A 26,782-nucleotide genomic window follows, 5' to 3' on the forward strand; every position below is an offset into this window, starting at 1 on the left:
TGCAATAACGGCTTAAGTTGCCCTCAGCCTTCTTTAAGGAAGTGATAGCCGTTCGCGCCTAAGATTCGCGCCTAGAGTGCTAGCTTTACAATCTGCCTTCTACCCCAGCAACAGTAGCTACCAATCCTGTGCTAGCCTTACATCTGCCATCCGCCCTAGCAACAGCAGCCACCAATCCTAGACCGCCACCCGCCCTTGCTAGCCACTCCCCCTCTCTCCTAGAGTATATATGCTCTGCCCCTTCAATAAATATTTGCAGCTTGATCAGAAACTTGTCTTGGTGTCATTCCTTGTGTCTCTTGTCCCATACCATTCCTCCTTCACAGGACTCGGAGCCTCCATTGAACGTCCCGCGGGCCGGGACACCTGCCAACTTGACAGTGTGGCATGGAGCATTTTGGAAATGTGTGGAGGCCTTTTTGTTACTCACAATGATAAGGACATGCTACTGGCATTATTAAAAGGAGCATTGGGTCTGATAGGGTACAGAGTCACTGGCATGGATGTTGTTTCAGTTTGCTAAAGCTGCCGAAATGCAATATACCAGAAATGAGTTGGCTTTTACAACGGGGATTTACTAGCTTATAAGTTTACCATTCTAAGGCTGTGAAAATGTCCAACTCAAGGACGATACCTGGATTCTGGAGACAGGTTGCAGGCATCCAGGGATGCTGGAGTCCTGCAATGCAAGGGACAGTTCCACACAACCAAGTATTATCCCGGGTTCCACATGACTTTTGAATGTTCTGCTGGATGTTCTATGTGAAAAATCTATTTATAATTATCTGAACCTAGAATCTATTCTATTAACCCTAAACTCAAGGAAGGGGGAATAGATTTATTTCTGGTTCACCCTTATAATGAGGGTGTAATCCTTTGGGGTCCTGTATTTGCGGAGGGAGAATCTCCTAACTCTCCCTCTTGAAGAGGTTCGAGGGTGTTTCTTTTTCCTGTGAGACACTGACAAAAGCTCAAGTTGACCCTGTTATACAAGCGCCTCCAGTACAAAAGCCTGCTCCACATCCCCTACCTTTACTTACTTTGTTTTGTCTGAAAATTCCTTACATTTTTAGCAACTCATTGAGGCACTGAAAACTTTTAAAATATTTACCCATGATCTTTAATTTTTTTTTAGGGAGAAGCTCTTCCAGATACTTAGACTGTCATATTGGAAAAGAAAAGCACAAACAAAATATTTTTGCACATATTTAATATAAACTGTCTTTTCCAGGAATACAACTACTGTGTAAATTGTTCAGAACTTTAGAGAGTTGTTCAACATTTTGGAAAATCACATCATCAATAGCAAAACTGCCCAATACAACAACCTTAGATCACTCTGCATTTATATTTGTTGCATTCTTAGTGATTCTAGGTACTGGTGCAAGCATCTGATGGCTTCACTACATGTTCCTATGGAGGAGTGCCTGAGCATTTGCATATTGAAATACTTCCTCTTATTTGTCTTTTTTATATGTGGGGTATTGTATTGATTTGTTTTTTGAAATTGTCTGGATAGGTTATAGTACCTTTTAATTTCACTTCAGATAGTAAAATTGAGCTCCAAAATATTTGTTATATAAAGGAACATTGGGTCTGATAGGGTGCAGAGTCACTGGTATGGGTGCTGTTTCAGTTTGTTAAAGCTGCTGAAATGCAACATACCAGAAATGAATTGGCTTTTTTTTTTTTTTTTTTGGCTGGGTGTACTTTATTGATGGTACATGACAGAGTAGGGCTCTCAGCCCCTCCCCTTCCTCAGGGGGTCTGGGATGGAAGCTGTGGAAGATGGGCAACGCTTGGTGCCAGGGGATTGATTTGGGGCCAGGACTCCCCAGCAACTGATGGCCTCTCTTCCTCTCATGCTGTTGCTGGGGCTGGTGGTCCAGGGGTTCTTACTCCTTGGAGGCCATGTAGACTATAAGGTCCACCACCCTGTTGCTGTAGCCAAATTCACTGTCATACCAGGAAATGAGCTTGATGAAGTGGTCGTTGAGGGCAATGCCAGCCCCAGCATCAAAAGTGGAAGAGTGAGAGTCACTGTTAAAGTTGCAGGAGATGACCTGGTCTTCAGTGTAGCCCAGGATGCCCTTTAGGGGGTCCTCTGATGCCTGCTTCGCCACCTTCTTGATGTCATCATATTTGGCCGCTTTCTCCAGCCGGCAGGTCAGATCCACAATGGACACATTGGGGGTGGGGACACGGAAGGCCATGCCAGTGAGCTTCCCATTCAGCTCCGGGATGACCTTGCCCACCACCTTGGCAGTGCCGGTAAGAGCAGGGATGATGTTCTGGGCAGCCCTATGGCCGTCACGCCACATTTTCCCAGAGAGGCCATCCACAGTCTTCTGGGTGGCAGTGATGGCGTGGACAGTGGTCATGAGTTCCTCCACAATGCCAAAATTGTCATGGATGACCTTGGCCAGGGATGCCAGGCAGTTGGTGGTACAGGAAGCATTGCTGACGATCTTGAGGGAGTTGTCATACTTCTCATGGTTCACGCCCATCACAAACATGGGGGCATTGGCCGAAGGGGCAGAGATGATGACTCTCTTGGCGCCACCCTTCAAGTGAGCCCCAGCCTTCTCCATGGTTGTGAAGGAACCAGTGGACTCCACAACATATTCAGCACCAGCATCACCCCATTTGATGTTGGTGGTATCTCATTCCTGGAAAATAGTAATTGGATTCCCATTGATGACAAGCTTCTTGTTCTCAGCCTTGACGGTGCCTTTGAATTTGCCATGGGTAGAATCATACTGGAACATGTAGACCATGTAGTTGAGGTCAATGAAGGGGTCATTGATGGCCACAACCTGCACTTTGCCGGAAGAGTATAGCAGCCCTGGTGACCAGGCGCCCAATACGGCCAAATCCGTTTATTCCAACCTTCACCACCGTGTCTCAGAGATGCGGCTGGTACTGCACAAAAAGATGTGGCTGTCTGGTGAGCGGGCAGGAGCAGAGAGCCGAATTGGCTTTTATAATGGGGACTTCTTAGCTTATAAGTTTACCATTCTAAGGCTGTGAAAATGTCCAACTCAAGGCATCAACAGGATGATACCTGGACTTTGAAAACAGGCTGCTGGCTTCCAGGACACCTTTGTCACATGGGAAGGCACATGACCAGCATGTGCTGGTCCTTTATTCCTGGTTTTGTTGTTTTCAGCTTCTGGTTCCAGTGGCTTCCTCTCTGAGCTTCTGTGGGTCCTCTCTTAGCTTCTCATAATTTTATCTCTGCTTCTCTGAGCTCTCTGAGCTTTTTCTGTGTTTCCTTTATCCTTTTACAAAGGACTCCAGTAAGGGGATTAAGACCCACCTTGAATGGGGAAGATCACAGTTCAATTAAAATAACCTAATCAAAAGGTCCCACCTACAATAGGTCTGCACCCACAGGAATGGACTGAAAGAACATGGCCTGTTCTGGAACTACCACAGGTGTTAAGAGCACAAAGTCTAGAAACAGTTCTGCCACTTTCTAGATATATGATTTGGGCAAGATGGTTAACCTTGCTGTGTCTCACTTTCTTCATCTGTAAAATGGGGTAATACCGTTTATCTCAGAAAGTTTAAACAAGTTGTGACATGTAAAGTATTTAGAATAGTGCCTGGTACATAGTAAGTGTTTAATAAATGTTAGATACTATGATTACTTTTTCAGCCTAACTTCTTGCCTCCCCACTAGGTTCTAGCTCTAACCACATCAAAATGCCCTCACTTTTTGGAAAGTGCCATGATTTTCTTGCTTTGCACACACTTTTCCCTCTGCACTGGAGTGATTTTCCTTTCCCTCCTCTCTTGGCCCATTTCTACTTACCCATCAGGCCTCACTTGGATGCCACTCTCTTCATGAAACCCATCCCTATCTCCCCAAGTCTGAGTGAGGTGTCCCTGGATTCATCCCAGTGGGTATCCTTGTCACAGAGTGATGTTTCAGTGAGTGAGGGACTCACATTGGCTACAGTGGGCAGGGAATGCCCCCTGAGGAGGGCACATTAGAGCTGAGGCCTGAAATATGAGGAAGAGGCCAAGAACAGCTAGCATAAAAGCCTTGAGGTGGGAACCACTTGGTGCATTGCAGCGATAGAAAACAGGTCCACATAGTGTGTGGTGAGCAAGTACGATGGGTAGGAAACGAGGTTAAAGAGCTGGATGGCTCTGGTGAGGAGTTAGACCCACCATCTCCCTGGCCCAATTACCCCACCTTTGGGCATGTAGGGCTACATACCTGAAAATCTTCACATCTGTGCCCACTGATCCCTATGCCTGGGATGTGTTTCCCTGCCTTCTCTGGTTCGTAATAAAATTCTACTCATCCTTCAAAGCCCAGTTCAAAATCATTTACAAAACCTTCTCCCACTCTTGAGCAGGAATCAGTCACTGCCTTGTCCGACATCCTGCAGCACATATGTGCCCGTGGCACTAATCCCAGGCTGACTTGTATCTCAGATAGCTGTTTACATGCCAGTCTGCCCATCACAGTGAGTTCCTTAAGGGCGGAGGTCTGTCTTAGTCACCTCTGTATCCATCTCCTGGTGCTTAGCTCAGTGCCTGGCCCATAGCAGATACTCAGTGAACGCTTGTGACATTCCCTTGACTAGTGGGTGGTGCCCAACACTACTCATGGCACAGCAGAAGGAAAACAAAAATAACAACCATGGTTAATCACGTGCTTTCCCATTCATTATCTGATTGGTGCCTTCCAACAACTTGAGACAGATGGGACAGGCACTATTAGCCCCATTTTACAGATAGGGTAGCTGAGGCCCAAGGCCATACAGCTATGTAAGTAGTGGGGCCTACATCCCAATCCTGTCCCCTTACTTGGGATTCAGGGCTAGGAAGGATGACGAGAGCAATGAAGTTAGTTGTAGCGGAAAGCGTTTTTGTGGGGAGACATCCTCAGTCAGCTGGGACTGAGTTAACAGTAGTCCCGCTACTGGGGGTGCAGCATCCAGCTCCCTGGCTCACTCAGTGGAGAAGTCCGCGGCATCATTCCTCAGCCCTGGACGCTGGGGAACCCTTTGCCTGCGAAGGAGTACACGGGTGTTCGGATCAGGAGACTCAGATGACTTAAACCATAACTTCTTAGCAGGGGCCTGCCTCTCTGTTGCCACGACAACCCGAGCTTGATTACTGGCCTCGCGCATGGTTGGCAGAGACCGGCTCTTCGTTTACTCCGGCTTAGAGAAGGACATTTATTAGGGGGTTCAGGTCGTGGTGCGGTAGAATAAAGAGGAAAAAGAGGTTTACTCAAGAAAGGCTCTTCTTAGCTCATTGGTTCTCCACCTTGTCAACATATTAGAAGCACCTGTGGGATTTTAAAAGCCCCTATGCCTAGCTGTACTCCAGACCAATTAAATCATAATCTTTGGGGGTGAAACCCAGGCATCACTATTTACTTAAAACTTCCTAGGTGATTCCAACTCCAACCAACGTTGCAAAGCCTGCTTTTGGTTGGTCAGTGGATTACTTGCGACCTTCTTAAGATGGCGGCAGACCCGACCGCCTCCGTCTTTAAGGGCGCCGCTAGGGGGCGGGCTTTCCAGGGCGCATGCGTTTAGCTTCTCTTTGCTCCCTACTCCCTCCTCCTTTTCCCCCCGCCTCCATTTTGTTTGCGGACGCTGGGGACGGTGGGAGCAGATCCATTTCCGGGTTGGCAAAAGGGGAGGCGGCGGTGAGAAAGGGAGCTTGCCGGGGGGCGGGTGCGAGCGGTGCGGGACGAAGCCGGAGCGGAGTGGCGGAGGATTCGCTCCTAGAGCAGCTGCGGCCGCGTCAGAAAGAGGCCTGGGTGGCTGGGTCCGTCGCTGAGGTGACCTGTGGACCTGAGTGGGAGGGAGGGCCAGGGGAGGGGGATTGGGGCGGTGCCTGAGGAGAGAGGGGCTTTGGGGGAGGGGCCTGAGGGGAGAGGGGATCCTGGAGGCGGGGTCTGAGGGGAAGGGGACTGGGGGCTGGATCTGAAGAACCCGGAGGAGAGGGGGCGTGGGGAATCTAAGGAGGAGTGGTCGGGAATTGGTTTGGAGCGAGCGCGGACTGTGAAAATGGAGAGGAAGGTTATTGAGAGACAGGAAATAAGGGATCCTGAAGGGTTGGGTGAGGTGAGTAAGACAGGAACTTGGAGTGAGGAACGAGGTAACCGTGCGCAAAAAGGGAGATGGGGAGGGAGGACCTGTTGGGAACAGGTAATTACCGGGATGCTCTGGATGAGGAGGCCAGTGTGACATTTTGGGAGTTGAGTTGGGTGAAAACCCATGGTTGGGGAGATGACTCGGGAAACTGCTTACATTAGCGAGAATCTTGAGAGCGTTAGTTGGTAGGGAATCAGAATTGAGCTAAAGGTTGGATTGAGAAATGTTGAGAAGTGCACGGGAGCACCTGTAGTTGAGGGTTCATGTTGGAGTTGTGTTGAAGTGAGGGAAGATGGCAATCTTAAAGTGTTAAACGTGAACAGTGTATGTGGTTGAATTGCTGATCAGGAAGGAAAATTCTTAAAAGATAACATTTAGGTTGAGGATCTGGAAGCAGCTGGTGTGTGCTGTAACATTTTCAAAGGGATTTGAATGACCTGTTACTGCTTTGGCCTTCCCCAGGGCACACCCTCTTTTTTCTCGCTGATATTTTTGCCCTACAGTTTTGGTTTCTGAATAACTTACTGAGTGTTTTTGGAGATTCCTAACTCCTTTTACAAACCAAAAGAGAACCTCTGGAAATAAGGACTGTTCCTAGCCCATCTATTTATTTACTGAGTAACTTTGAGGCAAATAATTAAACTAAGCATCTCATTTTTTCCCCTTTGAAATATCAGGTCTTGAGTCCTCCCTGCCCCTAAAAGATTTTATTAATCAAATGGGATCTTTAAATTGGTTGCAAAGAAGTGATGTCTGAAAACAGAATTGAGATATTGATATCCTTTCTTGGTTTCTTTCTCAGCCTATGCTGCATTTTTATGTGCTGAGGAAGAATTGTTTTCGACCTGATGCATGTCCAATTTTTTTAATTCTCTTTCTTAACATCAATTTTAGTAGTCAGAATTTTGTGTAATGTTGCTCATATTGGTTGCCATCAAGATGAAAATGGGGAGGTTAGAGTTGGGGATGAATGAAGTCAGTTGATGGGAACTATGGGAGAATGCAGCGTTTTATTTTTGGGCTGCCAGAGTATTTTACTCCTGACAAACACTGACTTTCTTCATGAAACCTTTAAGAGTTCAAGGAAAAATAGACAGTTGAGCCCCTTGCTTTGGTCCAGTCACTTTGGCATTGGTGCGGACAATTTTAGCTTCTTTATTGTTACTCTTTTGAAATCTTGACTGTTCTGGCTTTTTCTTTGGGCTTAACACTCTAAACATTTTGCCCATAGTGTTCCTGAAAGTCTTGGCATTTCTGAGAGGTCTGATGTGGATTTGCTTAAGAGGGGGTAGTTTCTGTTTTGCCTTGACATCAGTGTAGTGTTTACCCTAGTTGGTACTGATTAGTTATGTGATGTCAGCACAAAGGTGAAATGCTGGGGAGGGTGGAAGGTGTTCCGAACAGTGGGGTTCTCAGATTTTACTGATGGAAGAGAGAGGAGTTCTTGTTCCTAGTGAGAAAATTGTTAGATGTTCTTTCTTGATTCCTTGGACTGTCTGATTGGGGAGAGTGACCTGTCATACTTGGTCTGTTTTCCTGTTGCTCAGAAGTAATTCTGAAATTTATGGGCTTTTGGTTCAGGCTGTTTCAGCAAACACCAGGATGAACTGCAGGCTATGAAGTGCATACACTTGAGGTAAAAACCCGCTTAATATTATGCTGTCAACTCAACCTGCAGGTTTTTTTTTTTTTTTCGTTTGTTTTTAAGATGATTTTAAGGTATGTTATAGAGGCTTAGCGCTCTGGGCAGACTTTTGATGATAGCTTGCTTTTTTAACATAATGATTCTCCATTTTTCTTATCCTGTCATGTTTTTCATTGCTTTACTTGAGCCACTCGTGACTGGATCACAGCAAATTACACCTTTTCTCCTTTTTAGTCTCTGGTGGACATCTTGTCTGTGTCACAGTTTGATACCACTAAATTGAAAGGATTCTTGACTGCTCCAAATGAGGAGGGTGACGGAAGCTGAATTGGGTTTCTTGGGCCAGAGAATGAGTTCTGTCAAAGCAAAGAATAGTTGTAGACACACAAACCGGACCTTGAAGCTGTGACTAACATTTTGGAAACATGCATCCCTTTGCCAAATAACTTCTTTTCTCCTTGAGTGTGACTGTTGATCTCCTTCTCAAAGTAGGCTCTTGTTGCTACTGTTCTTTACACAACTCCCGAGCAGAAGTTGGCGGAGTTCTGGTTGACTGACTGTCTCTTGAGGAATGTGCCCTGGATTAGAGTAGATGGGGCGTTCTGTGTCAAAATGAGGTTTCATTGGCAGATCCTGAGAGCTGCTTTGCAAGGAATAGAGGCAGTACCCTTTACTGAATGTTCTTTCAATCCTTTATGTTTCTCCTAAATTCAAATCTGTTTCTTATTCATCTGCAGAATCATTGCTTTTGACTGCCCAGCTTTGGAAGTCCAGGACATTGAGGGAAAGAGTCTTAGTATTTCCAACATCATCCCCCCCCCCACCCCCTCGCACTCCCAAGCCTTTGAATCTAGGGAGGCACAGTCTAAACTTACAAGCACTTTTTGATATTTTGTTACAGTGGGGTATTAAAGAAATCTGCTCAATAGAACTCTATGGGGAAAACCATTGTTAATAGGAAAAAAAAAGTGAGTATGTTTGTAATGTCTACATCAGTCTTAGATCTCTTAAGATTTTGGCTTGGCACGCAGAAAAAACCTGTGGAGGCAAAGAAGTTATCAAACAGAAGAGCCAGAAATTGGCTCCTAACTTGCCTTTTAGGGTTGGCAAAGTTACGACATTTTTAGAATGGCTATATGACTATATTTGACAGTAAATACCCTTCTGGTTTTCAGGGGATAGTTAGCTGAAGATAGCTGTGTCTCCAATAGTTTTGAGGATGAATTATGATCATTTCTGGCAGTATATGACAGTGGCCCTTGTAACATTGGAGATAATCCAAACTTAAAACACCTCTCTTTGGTGGCTCTGCATTCGGCTTTCTTCTGCTATCATTAGTCCAGAGTAGTCTGTTTCTGATAGGCAGGTTTGGGAAACCAGCAGGGTCAGATCTCAGAAGTTTTGATTCTCGCCTAAGGCTTTAATTGTGGTAACAAATATGATTATTGAAGTTGTGTTTAAATCCAGTTTTAGGTCTGTCTTTTCTGAAGAGCATCTTGAATGTTTGGCATATCTGTAAATCTAAGGAATGTGTATAGATTTCTTCCCCTTTCGTTTAATTAAAAAAAAATCAGTTTCTTAAACTTTATTGATTCAAAGTAAGCTCCATTTAGATTGTGAGGCTCCTCAGTGAAAATAATTTCTATTTTTATCAGTATTTATGATATTTCTTCAGTACAAATTTACTGATCTACTTATTGTGCTTATAGAAATGGCTGAATCCAATAATCCCTTCTGACTGTGAAACCATTTTCCATATTTATTCAGATTGGGACAGTTGGTTTTAAAAAATGGAATTTTCTTGTAAAGTTGGTACAATCTAATATGAGGCAAGATGGATTTGTGGATAAGTGAATTTTTCTTCTTTGCCCCTTTGCCTTCTTGTGCTCAGCCTGTAGGCAGGATATTTGTTGTCTAAGATCCAGGTATGAGATATTTAAATTCTTTCTACCACTGTCTTAGAAATAAGGACAGGAGTGTTTTTAGCAAATTTTTTGAATAGATAATGCATTTACAGAATTCAAAAAGTTACGAAGAGTATACAGTGAATAGTCTACCTTCCACTCCTGTCTACCCATTTACCCAGTTTGTCTTCCTGGAGGCAATTGATATTATCAGTTTTTTAAGAACCTTTCCAGAGATACCATGTACATATAAAGCAAATATGTATATTTCTCTTTTTTTTTTTAACGAGTGTAGCACCTTTGTAACATTGGAGATAATCCAAACTTGAAATGCCTCTCTTTGGTGGCGCTGCACCCTTTTTTTTTTTTATTAACTTAGCATATTGTGGCAATCATCCCCTATTTGAAGTAAAGAGATCCAGCATTGTTGTATTTACCTATCCTATACTGATAGGCACTTAAACCGTTTCCAATCTTTTGCTTTTTACAAACTATCCTCCAGTGAATAACCGTGTGAGTATATCTGTAGGATAAATTCATAGAAGTAGAATTGTTGAAGCTGATTTTTTTTGACCATGTTATTTATTTATTCACCAAGTTGTGCTCCTACTGTGTACCAAACCCTGTGCTAGGTGCCGGAGATATGGCAGCGAACAAAAACCAACTCAGTCCTTGCCCTCTTGGTAATATGATCTAGTGGGGAAGACCTACATTAAACAAATAATTACTGTTGCTTATAAATGCTGTGGACACCCCTAATGGGAAGCCTAACCCAGGTTGATTGGGAGGGAGGGCAGGCAGGGAAGGTCGCTGAGGAAGTGACTTTTAAGCCCCTGAGTAAGAAAAGACTCTTCTAGGTGGAGGGAAAGGCATAGATGAAGGTCCTGGGGAGGGAAAGAACCTGGGTAATTTGAAGAATTGAAAGGCATTCGTTCCAGTGTGGCTGGAGCTTCGGGAGCGAGAAGCAGAGAGGTAGGAGGCAAGGCTTCAGAAAATACAGGTTCTTAAAAAACGGATAAATAGCATAGTGAATTTTGAGCTCAGTATTTACAGTAGAAATTCTTTCTGTCACTTTCCACCAGTATTAGTTGACTAGTGTTGATGCTGAAACCATCACTGTCATGAAGATGCTTGTACAGTGGAACATGTTTTCTGTGCGAACTTTCCTGGATAATGCCTGTTCCTTTAGTCTTGATTTCTTTTATGTCCTGCAAATGAAACTTGTGTGGCTGGATTAATTCTTAAAATTTTAGGATCTTGGAAATTGGTTTGATGATTAGTGATTTTGGGGGAAGAGTTAGTGATTATGGGGGATGATGAGATTGTTTGCCAGACTTGCTGTTTAGGAAACAAAACCTTTTACTTTTAGAGTTTTGTTTGTTTGTTTGTTTTGTTTTGTTTTGTGGTATTCCTCATGGGGCTAGGAAGAGAGCACAGATGCTCTTAGTATGAGCTGGTGAATGTAGTATTCTTTTGTACCTGTTATCTAGGCCATATGTCTTAACATGACTCATAAGTCTTGTTGGACATGCAAATGAATCAGTAGCCCGAGGGGCATTATAGCTCTGAATATTTGAAAGCATTTTTATCTGCAAGTATATTGACTTTTGTTAGGAAATCACAATACTATTCCTCAAAGCCCAGATGGTCCTGTTTGATTGAGTACCTTTCTTATGTAATTGGATTGCTTGCCCTGTTTTCTTAACTTTAAGTAGACTCGTGATTTAGCAGCCTATCACTAGTGATTAAGGAATGAAAATATAAAGATTTTTCTAGCATTTCAGCAAAGAGCATCTGGGTTTCTGATGGCTTAAGGGTATTAGAGTGAGAAAGAGGAGACACTTCATCAGTGAAAGTCAGAGCTTTGTTATTAGATTATTTGGTGAGTTGGAACTTAATATATTATTTTTGAATGAGGCATGACACTTCTCTCCATGTGAAGACTGGATTTTATGAAGAGTTTGCTTAAGTTTTCTTTCAGGCTTTTTGTTAATGGAGACTGTCATAATTGGATTTTCTTCTGACTGTTCTCTACATATGATTTTCTATGTTTATTTTAGGATGTGCAGATGAAGGATGGCTCAGGGAGGTTGGGGACTAATTATATGAGATATGGCTAGCCTAAAGTGAGAACAACAGTTTTTTTGTGATCAACAACTAGGTTCCAACCTGCCTTGTAATAACATTTTTAATCTAAAGATATTTTGCCAGCTGGTTGTTTCTGATATTTTAAAAAATGGGCTAAGGTAATTGATTTTAAGATTCATCCCCTTATTTTTGTACTTGCCTTTGCAGTTAAATTTTAGTCATGATTTCTTCTAGTGGCCTGAAGTTCCTCACATGTTTGACCTGTGGTATTGTAAGCTTGGGGGTGCTGAACGCTATTTGGTTACACCCAGGTTGTGGCAGAGATTCAGATCACATCAGGCAGCCTGCTTCCATTAGAGTTGAATCTGAGAGACAAGTTCTAGAATCAAACATAGTGGCCTTTGAATTTTTTTGGTTTGTTTGGGATTCTCTACCTTCCTTAAATGCCTTTGTAACAGATCCAATATTGATCTTGTTTTTGAAATTTTGATCTGTCTTAAGCTTGGTTTTGCATATAGTATTAAGATTTTTTTAAAAAAATAGTTACATTAATGTTTTTTTTTTTAAATCAAAATAGTAGGTACATTATTTTTTTTTCCCTTATGTAAGTTATCTCCGTATTTCTAAATAGTGTGCTTATACTATTACTTCTTCATTTTTCAATTCCTGGGTATTATCTATTGAATTTCTACTATGGAAGATGAAGATTTTGCTTTCTTACACTGCTGCCTTCCCTCAGCACTTCCTGTCAATCATCCTAATATGGATATATTACAGACCCGATTAAATCAGTAGTATATATTTTTATATATTATTTATGAGGGTTCAATCAGGAAAACAAACCTTGGTATTTCAAGCAGGAAGAGATTTAATACAGGGCAATACAGGGTAATAGATTCTTGGAAAACCATTGGGGGCATAGGTCAGGAAAAGCCACCTTTCAGGGATTGCAAGAAACTGCTGCCAATAATCTTAGCTGCCTTAAGCACCAAAGCAGGCAATTTGCAGGCAAATGTTGAGAGCTGCTGCGAACCACATCTGCCATCTCTTCAAGGCCACACACTTGCTTGTTGCTACTGGAGGAGCAGTAATGGCATTTACCTTTCTTCTGTCTTCCACATCTTGAATGAATTACTTGTATTGGTGGAATTTAAACCATGATCCACTGGCAAGGAATTCTAGGAGATGTAGTTCCCAGTCCTCTAGCCCCTAAGGTACAGAGGAAAATCAAGAAGGAAGTAGAGGTGAATGTCACCAAAAGAAAAAAATTCAACACTTAATATAATGACTATGACATTTCCTTCCTTGTACATTGTTTTGTTTTCCCTAGATATAGTAATTGCTACTTTCCTCTTTCTCTCTTTTTTTCCCCCTAGTTTACTGAATATCAATCACTAATTCATCCCTAAACTCTGACATAAGTATAAATCTCTTCTCGGTACATTCAAACACATTAGTGGAGCCCCTCTTCTGTAGGCTTTTTGAAAAAGGTCTATGGGAGGTGCATTTTTTGAGGCCTTGCATGTCTGGAATGTCCCTCTTTTTACCCCGGTATTTTACATGTGTTGCCAACAAGTATAAAATTTGGTATAAAATTATATGTTGCAGGTCATATTTCTTTTAAATTTTTAAGCCATTGCTCTTCTCCCTTCCAGCAGTGATACTGTGATGTTTGATGCTGTTCATATTCTTTCATATTCTGGATTCTTTGTATGGAATCTCTTTTTTTCTCTGGAAGTTTTTAGGATCTTTTCTTTATCCCTGGTATTCTTAAACACAATGATGTTGTGTCTTGGCATGGATATTTAAAAATTCATGATACGGGGCATTCAGTGGGCCTTCTTAGTCTGGAAGCTTATATCATCTATCCTGGGAAGTTCTCTTGTATTCTTTCTTTCTTTTTTTTCTCCCCCAATTTTATTGAGATATATTCATACATCACACAGACTATCCATAGTATATAATCAGTGGCTCACAGTATCATCACACAGTTATGCATACATCCCATGATCAATTTTAGAACACTTCCATTACTCCAGAACAGAAATAAGAATAAAATAGTAAAACCCAAATCCTCCCCTACTCATTATCCCTGTATTATTCCTTTGATAATATATTCCCTCTTTGATGATTATTTTATTCTTCTTTCTTTTTGGAGCCCCTGTTATCCAGATGATGAAACTCCTAGACCAATTGTCTTATTTTCTTTTCTCATCAGTTTTTCATTTTTTTCCTCATTCTATTTTTTGGAGATTTCCTTAGCTTTTTCTTTCAGTTCCTCTGTTGTACTTTTAGTTTCTGCTAGCAATTTTTAAAATTTCTGAGATCTCTTTTTATTGTTATCTGAATTTTATATATAAATATTTTACACATTTTCAGTCATCCTCTTTTGTTTATTTTGATCCTGTCATTCATGTTAGAGGTTTTCCTCAAATGTCAGAATTCCTGGCCATCTGTTCATTTTTAAGAATGAGACACTGAGTGTGGGGCCCAGGTTTATCAAGTGGTGGGCACCAGTTGAAGGTGAACTGGCAGGCTGGTCAGTTTCCTCAGGGAGGACTCCTTCAGTCTCCCACCTATGGAGTATAGGCCTAGTGGCAGGTGTTTGAGTATGTGTGACTGCAGTTGGAGCCAAGGGAGGGGAGAGGGGGGTCTTGCTGTTTATTAGACTGTCACTTGATCCCCCCTATTTTCAGGATAGTACTCCTGCCTTGGTTCAGATGTCCACTGGTTCAGCCTCTGCAGTCTCCTTCCCAGCATGGGGAAGGGATGGAAGAATTGGTTTAGTGTCCAGACTTTCGACAAATCCTCCTGTTTAAGCCTCTTCCCCTACTGCTTCATCCATAGATACCAGGTGCCTTCAATATCTGACCCTTTTCTGAGATTCTGTGGTGGGGATCTGGTTGGCTTCTTTTCACTGCAGGCCATTTAGCTTTTCCTTTCTGTGAAGTTATCTATCATTAGAGCATCTGCTTTCTAGCTTCTACAATTTTTTAATTTCAGTTTTATTGAGATATAGTCACATACCATACAGTCATCCATGGTGTACAATCAGCTGCTCACAGTGCCATCATATAGTTGTGCATTCATCTCCCCAGTCTATTTTTGAACATTTTCCTTACACCAGAAAGAATCAGAATAAGAATAAAAAATAAAAGTAAAAAAGAACACCCAAATCATCCCCCCATCCCATCCTATTTTTTATTTAGTTTTTGTCCCCATTTTTCTGCTCATGCATCCATACACTGGATAAAGGGAGTGTCATCTACAGGGTTTTCACAGTCACAGTCACCCCTTGTAATCTACATTGTTATACAATCGTCTTCAAGACAGCTTCCACAATTTTGATGAAATGTCTTTCTTTATTGTTGACTCCTTTTCCATTTTCTTTGTTTGCTTTTTAGGTTTATGCCCTTTAAAAAGTACTTTTACTGTATTTTAATGGTGTTTGCTGAGGGAACGTTGATAAATGTATGTGTTCAATCTATCATGCTTAACCAACATATTCATCAGTTTTTCCTTGCTGCTATCCATTCAGACACCATAGCATCTGTGCAGCCGATTATTAATGCTCTTTTAGAACAGTGTTTTACGAACTTCTCTAACACCAGCAGTCACTTAGGGTGCTTGTTGAATATATGGATTACCAGATATCTCTTCTGGAAATTTTCTGATTTTAGTAGGTTTGGATTAGGGCCCAGGTATCTTTTTTTTTTTTTTTTGCTTAAATTTTTTTTGTTAGAGAATTTGTGGTTTACAGAACAATTATGCATAAAATACAGGATTCCCATACACCACCCCACCACCATTACTTGCATTGGTGTGAAGAATTTGTTACAGTTGATGTTAACACTTTTTTTTGTAATTCTACTATTTTTTAACAGTAGTTAATTCGTTACAATTGATGATTTAAAGTAGTAGTAGAACTACTGTCCACAGTTTACATAGTGGTATTTTTTCCCCCATATTCCTGACTTCTTCTGATTATTATTTTCATGCTTGTCTTTATTTTATTACTCATGTACTCACGCACTGGATAGAGGGGGTGTCAGTCACAAGGTTTTTACAATCACATGGTCACAAGTTGAAAGCCATGTATAATCATTATCAAAGATCGAGGCTACTGGATTACAGTTGAACAATTTCAGGTATTTTTTTCTGGCTAGTCCAATGCACTAGCAACTACAAAGAAATATCTGTATAATGATTCAGTAGTCATAATCATTTGCTAAACCCTAATTTCTCAGTTACACCTCCTCCCTCTCATTTGATCTCTCTCTCAATCTTCAGGGATATCTGGGCAATGAGGATTTTAACTTTTTGGTGCTGGAAAGGGGTGTTGACCTTATGGGGTAGAGGAGTGAGCCTGGATGATGTTCTTGGAGAGACTGGTTCCTTTGCATTTCAGGGCTTATCTGGCATAGGAACAATCTGGAGGCCTTAAGTTTCTGAAAAAATAAACTTACTAAGTAAAACTTTTTATAGAGTTTTAGATAGAGCCCATGGTATTTTTTAGGGTTTTCGGGAATACTGTTGGTTGGGGCTTGGCACGCTGTGGCAATTTGCAGTGATTGGCTGAAGCTTGTATAAGAGTAACCTCTTGACTCTATTTGAAATCTCTTAGCCACTGAAACTTTATTTTTTTTCATTTCTTTTCCCCTTTTTTGGTCAAGAAGGCATTCTCAATCCCATGATACCAGAGCCAGGCTCATCCCTGGGAGTCATGTCCCACGTTGCTAGGGAGACTTACACCCCTAGGAGTCATGTCCCACATGGGGGAAAGGCTAGTGAGTTTATTTGCAGAGTTTGGCTTAGAGAGGCCACATCTGAGCAACAAAAAAAGTTCTCTGGGGGTGATTCTTAGGCATAATTATAAGTAGGCTTAGCTTTGCCATTACATTTTAAATATTTGATTTTTTTTAATTTGCAAGTTTTATTGAGATATATTCACATACCATATATTCTATCCAAAGTATACAATCATTGTCTCACAGTATCCTCACTTAGTTGTGCAGTCATCATCACACTGAATTTTAGACATTTTTCATTGCTCCAAAAAGACAAATAACAGATAGATACACACACACACACACACACACGAAAACCCAAAACAATCCATATCCCTTATCCCTCTGTGCCAGTTTGAGTGTATTATGTCCCCCAAAACACCATTATCTTTGATGTAATCTTGTGTGGGCAGATGTATCAGTGTTGATTAGATTATGATTCTTTAAGTGTTTCCATGGAGATGTGCTCCACCCAACTGTGGGTGATGACTTTAGTTAGATGATTTCCATGGAGGTGTTGCCCCGCCCATTCAGGGTGGGTCTGAATTAAATTACTGGAACACTACATAGGCTCAGACAGAAGGAGCAAGCTTTCTACAGCCAAGAGGGATGCTTTGAAGAACACACATGAGCTGAGAGAGGAGCTGCAGATGAGAGGCAGTTGAAGATGGCCTTTGAAAGCAGACTTGTGCTCTGGAGAAGCTGACAGAGGACAAACGCTCCAAGAGCAACTAAGAGTGACATTTTTGAGGAGCTGAAGCCTAGAGAGGAACATCCTGGGAGAAAGCCATTTTGAAACCAGAACTTGGAGCAGACGCTGGCCATGTGCCTTCCCAGCTAACAGAGGTTTTCCGGACGCCATTGGCCATCCTCCAGTGAAGGTACCCGATTGTTGATGTGTTACCTTGGACACTTTATGGCCTTAAGACTGTGACTTTGTAATCAAATAAACCCCCTTTATAAAAGCCAATACATTTCTGGTGTTTTGCATTCCGGCAGCATTAGCAAATTAGAACACCCCTCATTTATTTACCCCTAGGATTGGTGTGGTACACATTACTGTTGCTTAAAGAATATTAAAGTATTACTGTTAAATATAGTCCATAGTATGCAATAGATCATTTTTCCCCATATACCACTCTATTATTAACTCTTTGTACTAGTGTTATACAATTTGTAATAGTTCATGCAAGAACTTATTTATAGTTGTAGTGTTATTTGGTGATATGCATGACTTTAAACAACCCCTTTCTATCAAATTCACTTAGAACACTGGCACTATTTCTTATAATCCCAATAATGAAATACCATTGCCTCTGTCCATTCCCAGACATTTAAGTTCAACCTCCTTATGTTTGTTTGTGTTTAAACAAATGCCTTAAATATGTCTTATTTTCAGGCAAGTTTGGGATACTGTGCTGTAGAAGAGTCTTGTAAACCATTCATTGCGTCTTAAATCTCCAAGGCAAATTCCTTAGGCTTCCTCTAATACTTCTTTTGTATTCAGACTCTTTAGTTATCTAGCTTTGGTCTGGATTTTTAAATTAGAATGTTGGCCCTTCATCTGATTTGAACATTTATAATTTTCTGCCTCTGTATCTCAGACTGAAACAAACTCCCCTCTTCTTCTTTAGTACAGTATTAAGTACTGGCTGATAGTAGTAACTTTGGCCTTGTGTGACTCCAGTTTTTTAGCCATCTTTAAACCCATTGATTCCTGGGATATGTAGGTGGGGAGGAAGCATTAATTATGAACATTTGAGCTACTCTCAGCATCATTTTGCTGTCTTAATCCAGGAATCTGTTAATGTTTTTGGTGAATGGAAATTTGACACAGCCTTTGAAGAGAGATATACTAATTGTTTGCCTTGGATTTATACAGCATCGTTTTTAGAAATGTCAAAGCGCTGTGATTTGAAGTTTGTTTTTAACTTTCTCTTTGGGATGTATAAGGGCACATTGTCTTCTCCTGTATTATAAATTCCTAGGCCTAGAAAGGAAAAACTTCTGTATCCTTTACTGCCAGTATGTAAAGCATTTGGAAGTAAGGTGTTTGCAGCTGCTTCCTGGTTGCTGTGAAATGCTTGGAGGTCAGTAGCCAACCCATACCTTTCTTAGTACTGAGTTGCAGAGTCCTAGTGTGGTACCCTAGTTCTCAGTTCTTGGAAACTTTGTAGCTGTTATTAACTAAAGTGGAACCTGGGAAAGCCATATTGGTTCTGATATAAGAGCTGATTTACATTCTGAGATGAGCAGCTCAGTAGAAAGAGTTCTAACAAATGTTTACAAGTTCCATTGAAATAGTTTTCGGGAAGGAAGTCAGAAAAACAATGCTAAATCAAAAATGTTATCTCATTGATTATTGATAATTGGCTATGTTATAAGGCACTGCTTTGAACTATTGCTGATTTCCTAAGTTGACTCTTTTCTGTACCATGTCCTCCCTTCTCCCAGTGCTCCCATGCTTTTAGGATAACAGGATTTTCTCATTGCTTTGCCTTGAAGGTGGGGTGGGGGATGAGCTTTTGGGATGATTTTCAGTCATTTAATTTATTCTTGCTTTGTTTATCTGTGGTCATCTTTTTTTATGAAGCCATTCTTTGCAGCTGTGGTTATTTAATTGACCGCAAGGGTAGATGTCTCATTGATTTGCCATCATTTTAGATGAGAGGACTTGGCTTCTAGGTTGCCCTGTATCCATGAATAACCTAGTATTTACCATAAAAAAGTAGTATATGAATAAGTAAACTTATGAGTTTATGTTTTTAGGGCTTTAAAAAAGTAATCTCTTTTGTATTAGGGGGGAAACCTGTATTATTGGGATGCAACCTCATGTTTTTATTAGAAAAATTGTATTTGAAAGGATATCATCGTATAGTTACATATCTTTCTTCTGCCTCCTTCCCTTCCTCTTCTAGGGTTATATGCTACTTGAAACAGCGAAAAAAAAATTTTATTCTAGAGCAAACATCCAGGTTTAGTTTGTTTGTAGGAGTCCTGGGATTTTCACTGTCACTATTCATGGTGGGTGTGTGACTTTTTTTTTTTTTTTACTTGTTGGATTGATCAGAATTGCTGTATTGTTGAATTTCCATGATGAAAAATGCCTGCAGTTGGAAAAATACTTTTTTCCTTCATCAAGTAACCTTGGAATTTTTAATTAATTCTGTCTTTACACATGATAAAAATCTGTTTCACCAAAGGTTTGACTTTGAATTGAATTTCATTTCAAGAAGGTAGCCCTTCTTCATTGAGAAGAGAAGGAAGGCTGTGGATTATTTTCAGACTATATAAAACCTTTTTATTGGGGGGAGGGGTGGTAACATATGTATAATGTAAAAGTTATTCTAGTCTGTTACTTGGTATTTTAGGTAAACCAGACATGCTTTAGTTGAAACCTTCTACTGTTGTGTGTCCTAGAACACATGGAGGTATGTTCTTGGTCTATGTTGACATCAGTTCCCATGTAATTATAGAAACCTGTTTGGCTCCTGCTGTTTGTTAGTCTCCTGGAATGTCAAGTGAATGTGAACACTCTTAGGCAGCTCCTGGGTCTTCTTCCTTGTTGGGATTCTTTGGCTTTGGAACCAGGTGCCATTATATCACTGTGGTGATGCGCTCCTGCCCCCCCCCCCCAAACTGTAATGCTGTTCAGAAGCAAAGTTGAAGGGCAGGTTGACAGGCAGGCACATTGCCATTAAGTGACTTTTAACCCTGGAAGGCTTCCAGCTGGTACCTTGATCTCTAGCTACGCTTAAGCCAAGAGATCAAGAACAGTGTGCAGGAGTAAAGAGATAACTGATTGAACTTCTGGTTTATTTTGGGCATGAAACTATTGGTTCGTTTAGGATTCTTTGGTCTTATAGGCATATTGGATGGTGAAGGATACTACTTTTGGATTTGGAGGATGGCCTACAAGGCTTCAGATTTCATCTCCTCACTCTATTCTCACCATCTTAGCCTTCTTACTAGTTCTCTAACACATCAAGCTCAGTCCCACATCAAGGAGTTTTCACTTGCTGTCATTTCTGTGCGGAATGCTCTTTGCCCAGATGTTCATATAGCTTATTCTGCTCATGGAGAGAGAAAGAGATGACTTTGGAGAGCCAGCTAGCCCCTACTCCCACCCTAGCTAAAAGAACACTCCACGCCACTCCTGCATCTTCCTTTGTGGTTTATGATCTCTATTTTTTCATTGCTTTATCACTAACTGAAATATTGAGATTATATTTGTTTCTTTGTTTATCTTTTCCACTAGAATGTAATCCCCAAGATTGTAGAAACTTGTCTTGTTTCTCTTCTAAAACAGGACTTCTCAACCTCAGCATTATTGACATTTCGGACCTGTATTAGTTTCCCAGCTGCTAAAAGAAATACCATCAAGTGGGCTGACTTAACAGGAATTTATTGGCAAAATAGAAGTGTCAGCAAGGCAATGCTTTCTCCCTGAAGACTGTGGCTTTCTGGGACTGGCTGCTGGTGATCCTTGGCCCTTGGCTTTTCAGTCACATGGCATACACATGGTGGCATCTTCTCCTTTCTCTTATGGGTTCCATTGACTTCCAGCTTCTGTCTCCTCCCCGTGGCTTCTCTCTCTGACTTTCACCCAGCTGATTCAGTTGGGCCATTTCCTAATTGACATAACATCTTGAAGAGATCTTGCTTACAATGGGTCCGCACCCACCGGAGTTCCAACCAAGACCGAGAACATGTTCAAACTGGGGTACACAGTTTAATCCACCACAGGCAGATCATGGGGATTGTCCCACGCACTGCAGGATGTTTAGCAGCATCCCTGTTTCTGTTCACTAGATGTCAGTAGTCATGACAGTCAAACATGTCTCTAGATACTGCTAAGTGTCTCTTAGGGAACAAAATAGTTCCCAGTTGAGACCTTGTGGGTGCTTAATAAATATTCGTTGAATGACTTAAGTGTTGGGTGTTCAATAAATATTTATTGGATGTTGAATGAATTCATAAATGAATGAATTCAGCAAGTTAAAAATTTTTGGAACACTGACGTTTGTGCATAGTGTAATGTTTCTTGTTTTCCTCTTTCCACAGATATCTTCCATTCTCTTGTCTGTCTTTTCTGTTTCTGACACATTGATCTACTTTTTTGCAGCTTTTTTCCTCCACTCAGATTTGCTTTATCTTTCAGACAGTGATCTTTAATTTGGTTTTTAATTAACTCTTTAATTTACTTTCGTTCATTTTAACAGAGGCTATTGAGCACCTACTCTATGCTATAGAACAGTAGGAGGGAACTATAAATATGGTGTTTGTGCTTAAGAGCTCATTGGGTAAAATGGACGTAGATATATGAAATATTTCTCTGAAGTTGAATTCTTCTTCCAGAATGGTGTCTAATGTGGTAATAACAGGCCACCCACCACAGGGGTTATTTGAGTCAGTAGTAGTTAAGTGCTTATCAGAATGGGGTGAAATTGCTGTTGAATTTGGAATCCAGTTTCTACAAAACCCACCCATTCAAATTTTACTTATTTTCATTTGTTACAAATCATTCTTTGTTTCTTGCTATTAGTTTTGTTTGACTATAGACCTGGTTGGGAAATATACAGAGTGGACTTATTCAGTTTGGACTTTTTGTTTGTTGTTAATGTTTCTGGGATAGGTTATTGTGTTGAAGTGTTGTGAATCCATTGGTGATTTTTTTATGCAACTTTATTGAGATACAATCATATAATACAATCATTGAAAGTGTACAATTGTTCACAATATCATCATATAGTACTTTCATCACCACAAACTTTGAACATTTTCATTACTCCATAAAATAAAATTAAAATTAAAATAAAAAAGAACATCCAAAACATCCCATTCCTCTCCTCCCCACATTGTTCATTTAATTTTTAAAAAAATACAGTTTAATTGAGATATATTCACATACCCTACAGTCATCCACACTGTACAGTTATTCACAGCACCATCATACAGTTGTGTTCATCACCAGAATCAATTTTTGAACCTTTTCCTTACTCCAAAATAAAAATAAAAGCAAAAAAGAATGCCTAAATCTTTCCATCCCCTCCATCCCACCCTGTTCATCTAATTTTTGTCCCCATTTTCCCACTCATCTGTCCATACACTGGATAAAGGGACCCACAAGGTTTTCATAGTCACACAGTCATATTGTGCAAGCTACACAGTTACACAGTCGTCTTGAAGAATCAAGGTCATTGGGTTGTGATTTGACAGCTTCAGGTATTTCCCTCTAGCCATTCCAACGCACTAAAAACTAAAAAGTGATGTCTATATAGCGTATAAGAATGCCTACCAGAGTGACCTCTTGACTCCATTTGGAATCTCTCAGCCACTGAAACTTTATTTTGTTTCATTTCACATCCCCCTTTTGATCCATTCAGATTCATCCCCTGGAGTCATATCCCACTTTGCCAGGGAGATTTACACCCTTGGGAGTCAGATCCCACTTAGGTGGAGCTTCCTCATTTTTGAAAAACTGTTTTGCTGGATATAGAATTCTTGTTTGGTAGTTTTCTGCTTTCAGCACTCTAAATATGTCTTCCCACTGTCTTCTTATATCCGTGGTTTTCAGTGAGAAATCAGCATTTAGCCTTATTGAGGCTCTTTTGTATATGACACATTGCTTCTCTCTTTGCAGCTTTCAGAATTCTCTGTCTTTGACATTTGACAGTTTGATTATAATATGCTGTGGTGTGAGTCTATTTAGGTTTATCCTTTTTGGAATTCATTGAGCATCTTGGGCATGTATATTCTGGTCTTAAGTTAAATTTGGGAAGTTTTCAGCCATTATTTTTTTAATATTCCCTTTGCCTCTTACTCTCTTTCTTTTCCTCCTGGGATTCCCACAATTTGTATATTGGCATGCTTGATAGGGTCCCATGGATCTCTTAGGCATGTTCACTTTTCTTTCTTCTTTCTGTTTCTCAGAATGGTTTCAATTGTTTTATCTTCAAGTTCTCTGATTCTTTTTTCTGCCATTTCCAATCTACTGTTGAACCCCTCTAGGGAATTTTTAATTTCTGTAACTATGGTCTTCAGCTCTGTTTGGTTCCTTTACATAATTTTCATCTCTCTATCGAAATTCTCTGTGTCATCTCTTGTTTTCCTGATTTCTTTTAGTTTTTTGTCCATGTTTTCCTTTGTATCTTTGAGCATATTTAGGACTTGTCTGGTATGTCCCAAATCTGGTCCTCCTCATTGATGGTTTCCAATGCTTTAATCTTCTCCTTTGCCCAGGCTATCACTTCCTGTTTCTTTGTATAGTTTGTAACCTTTTGCAGAAACCTGGACATTTTGATATTTTAATGTATTAGCACTGGAATGTACACTGAGGTTTCTGTTCCTTAAGCTTGTATCAAGCTGGGGCAGAACTTTCCTTGAATGCTAGGAGCTAACAAACAAACCAAAAAAAAAAAAAAAGAAGGAGCAAAGAAAACACCTTTCCCAATCTGGGCAGATTGAGCTGTGTGAGTGCTCTCCTTCAGGGTTTATCCAAACAGTTAGTTAGGAGAACAGCTCCACACCAAGTATAGGAGCCTCCCTGATCTTTTTGATCTTGTCTTGGGTGGCATGCACATATGGCCTTGGGAATTCCCCCATATACATGGTTCAGATGTCCTCTCTTCCCTAGGAAACAGTTTCTTCAAAGTCCCAGGCTCTGCATTGTATGTCACATAACCAGCAGTTCCTTGCCTTAGGCGACACGACCTGACTGCTCTCCCACAGCAGTTTTTCTGTAGGAGAACTGAGTGAACTGCCTTCTACACACAGGGCAACTTCTGGGACAGTGAGGCCCTCAGGCCACCACCAGATAGATTGAGCCAGACATTTGTCCTCCCAGCATGTGCAGGAGGGTTTCTCTGCTCCCTCTGGAATCAGGACCAGAGATCCGCACTGGGGCCACATGCGATCCTAGCATTTTTAAGTAGCCTTTTTCTTGATTCAGTGCTCACCCTGTTACTGCAGCCCTGTAACTGTTTTCTGGAGTTTTGAGCAAGATGTTTCTCCCAGTCCTTGCTGGTTGTTCAAAGCGTTGGGGAGGTGGGTGGGGGAGGTGGGTGGGGCGGGAATGGAGTCCTGAAGCCTATCACTCCATCATGCTGATCCGGGTGGTCTTTCAAGAAAGCACTTCTTAAAAGTGTATTTCTTGAGTTTTATGAAGACTTATCTCTGAATTCTGCGATAAATTTGACATTGAAAAGATTTGAAATAATGCTCTCTGATCTTTGTTTCAAAGAAAGTGGTTCCTGAGGATATAAAGAACTTATTATATCATGGCTTTAAGATGAAAGGGCTTAAGGAAAGGAGTGAGAATTACTATGTTGCTGAATTAAAGGGAACCTCAAAATATTTCTGAAAATCAAGGACTTTGAAGAGCACAGATGATGAGGTTTGTATTTCTGATTTAATAGACCAGAAAAGAAAGTCTTAAAAATTGTGTAAGAACCCTGCTGTTCTTCTTTTTAAATTTAATCTCAGGTTTAACCTCAGGAATATTGGGTTCTTAGGATTGCAATAGACAGTACTCCCAGAAGTCCTGAATTTGTCCTTTGATTAAAAATTATTTGTCAGTGTGTGATGGTTAAGTTCATATGTCACCTTGGCCAGATTATGGTGTCCAGTCATTTGGTCAAGCAAGCACTGGCCTAATTCTTACTATGAGGATATTTCATCAGTAAATTGATTGCATCTATGGTTGATTACGTCTGCAATCCACTGAGGACGTTGCCTTCAACCATGAGAGAAGTATTATCCAGGCTGTTGAAGGCCTTAAAAGGAGGAGTGATGATTTGAGCAGTCAAAAGGAAGAATTTCCATCTCCACTTCAGTCAGCCAGCTTCTCTTGGGGAATTCATCAGAAACCTTCATCCGAGTTCCCAGGTTGAGGCCTGCTCCATGGAATTTGGACTTCCCTATCCCCACAGCCGCGTGAGCCAATTCCTATTAAAAACTCATAATATTCATGTTACACATACACACACACACACACACACACACACACACACACACACACACACACACACACACACACACACACACACACACACACACACACACACACATATCTCCTGCCAGTTGTTTCCCTAGAAAACCCTGACTAGTATACTATATGACCTGGCAGTTTCACTTCTAGGTATATACCCAAATGAATTGAAAGCAAGGACTCAGACAGATGTTTGTATGCCAGTCCTCATTGCAGCATTATTCACAATAGCTAGAAGTTGGAAACAAACCAAGTGTCCATCAATAGATGAATGGATAAACAAAATGTGGCATGTCCATACCATGGAATATTATTCAACTGTAAAAAGAAGCGACATTCTGAAACATGCAACAACATGGATGAACAGTAACATGGATGAAAACATCAAGTTGAATGAAATAAGCCAGACACAAAACGACAAATATTGTTTGATATATCTTATATGAATTTCTTAGAATATGCAAATTCATGGAAACAGAAAAGAGAGTAGTGGTTACCAGGGGGTGGGGCTGGGGAGAAATAGGGAGTTATTGCCAAATGAGTACAAGTTTTGGTTTGGGGTGATGAGAATAGTCTGGAAATAGATAGTGGTAAGAGTTACACAATAATATCTATGTACTTAATATCAAAGAATTGTCCACTTTAAATGGTTAAATTAGTTTTATTTCATATATATTTTACCACAATTAAAAATTGATTAATTATTAAGAAAAAAAAAAAAAGTTTGTCTGGATGCCCCTTGGCATCCCTGAATGCGTGATGGGTCACCAGCCCACTGGTGCCACCTGCAAAAATTCAGCCAGAGTTCCCATTCTTGCTGTGTCTGCTCAAACCAGCATGCTCTGATCCGGAACTACAGCCTCAGCATGTGCTCCCAATGTTTCTGTCAGTATGTGGAGGATATGAGTTTCATTAAGTTGGACTAAGTGATCTTCCTTGAATGGATTGTCTAAGACATCTACCCTACTACTATATAAACTAGTTATAAAAGTAAAAAATCTTAATAAAAAAAAAAAGTGGTCACTGAAATTTGTCTTTCTACCATAGAAACAGTTGATGAACTGTTTTGTTTCATTTGCTTTTAGCTAGATGTGTTCTCAAAGCAGGTCCTTTGCGTTAGCATAGAGAGCATAAATAGTAATCCTAAATTGGTTCGAATAAGACTCCTTTGGGGCTTTTCAGGGAATGAAGAGTTGTTTTAATTCAGATTTACACAAATTGGGCTGCTCTTGGAGAATATA

General features: G+C 40.7%; 1 protein-coding gene and 1 pseudogene across 3 annotated transcripts in view; one reads left to right on the forward strand and one right to left on the reverse strand.

Annotated features, from left to right (window-relative positions):
* Positions 1–1,862: 1,862 nt before the first annotated feature.
* On the reverse strand, positions 1,863–2,863 carry LOC119514001 (annotated as a pseudogene).
* Positions 2,864–5,624: 2,761 nt separating this feature from the next.
* WIPF2 (WAS/WASL interacting protein family member 2) overlaps positions 5,625–26,782 on the forward strand; it is a 53,356-nt gene continuing 32,198 nt past the window's right edge. Inside the window, exon 1 of one of the 3 annotated variants that reach the window (XM_037809168.1) lies at positions 5,625–5,677. The gene's annotated coding sequence lies outside the window, so the exon portion shown is untranslated. The other 2 variants (XM_037809167.1, XM_037809166.1) reach the window with 2 other exon arrangements.

The sequence above is a fragment of the Choloepus didactylus genome, chromosome 18 (assembly GCF_015220235.1).
Source record: "Choloepus didactylus isolate mChoDid1 chromosome 18, mChoDid1.pri, whole genome shotgun sequence".
Lineage (NCBI taxonomy): Eukaryota > Metazoa > Chordata > Mammalia > Pilosa > Megalonychidae > Choloepus > Choloepus didactylus.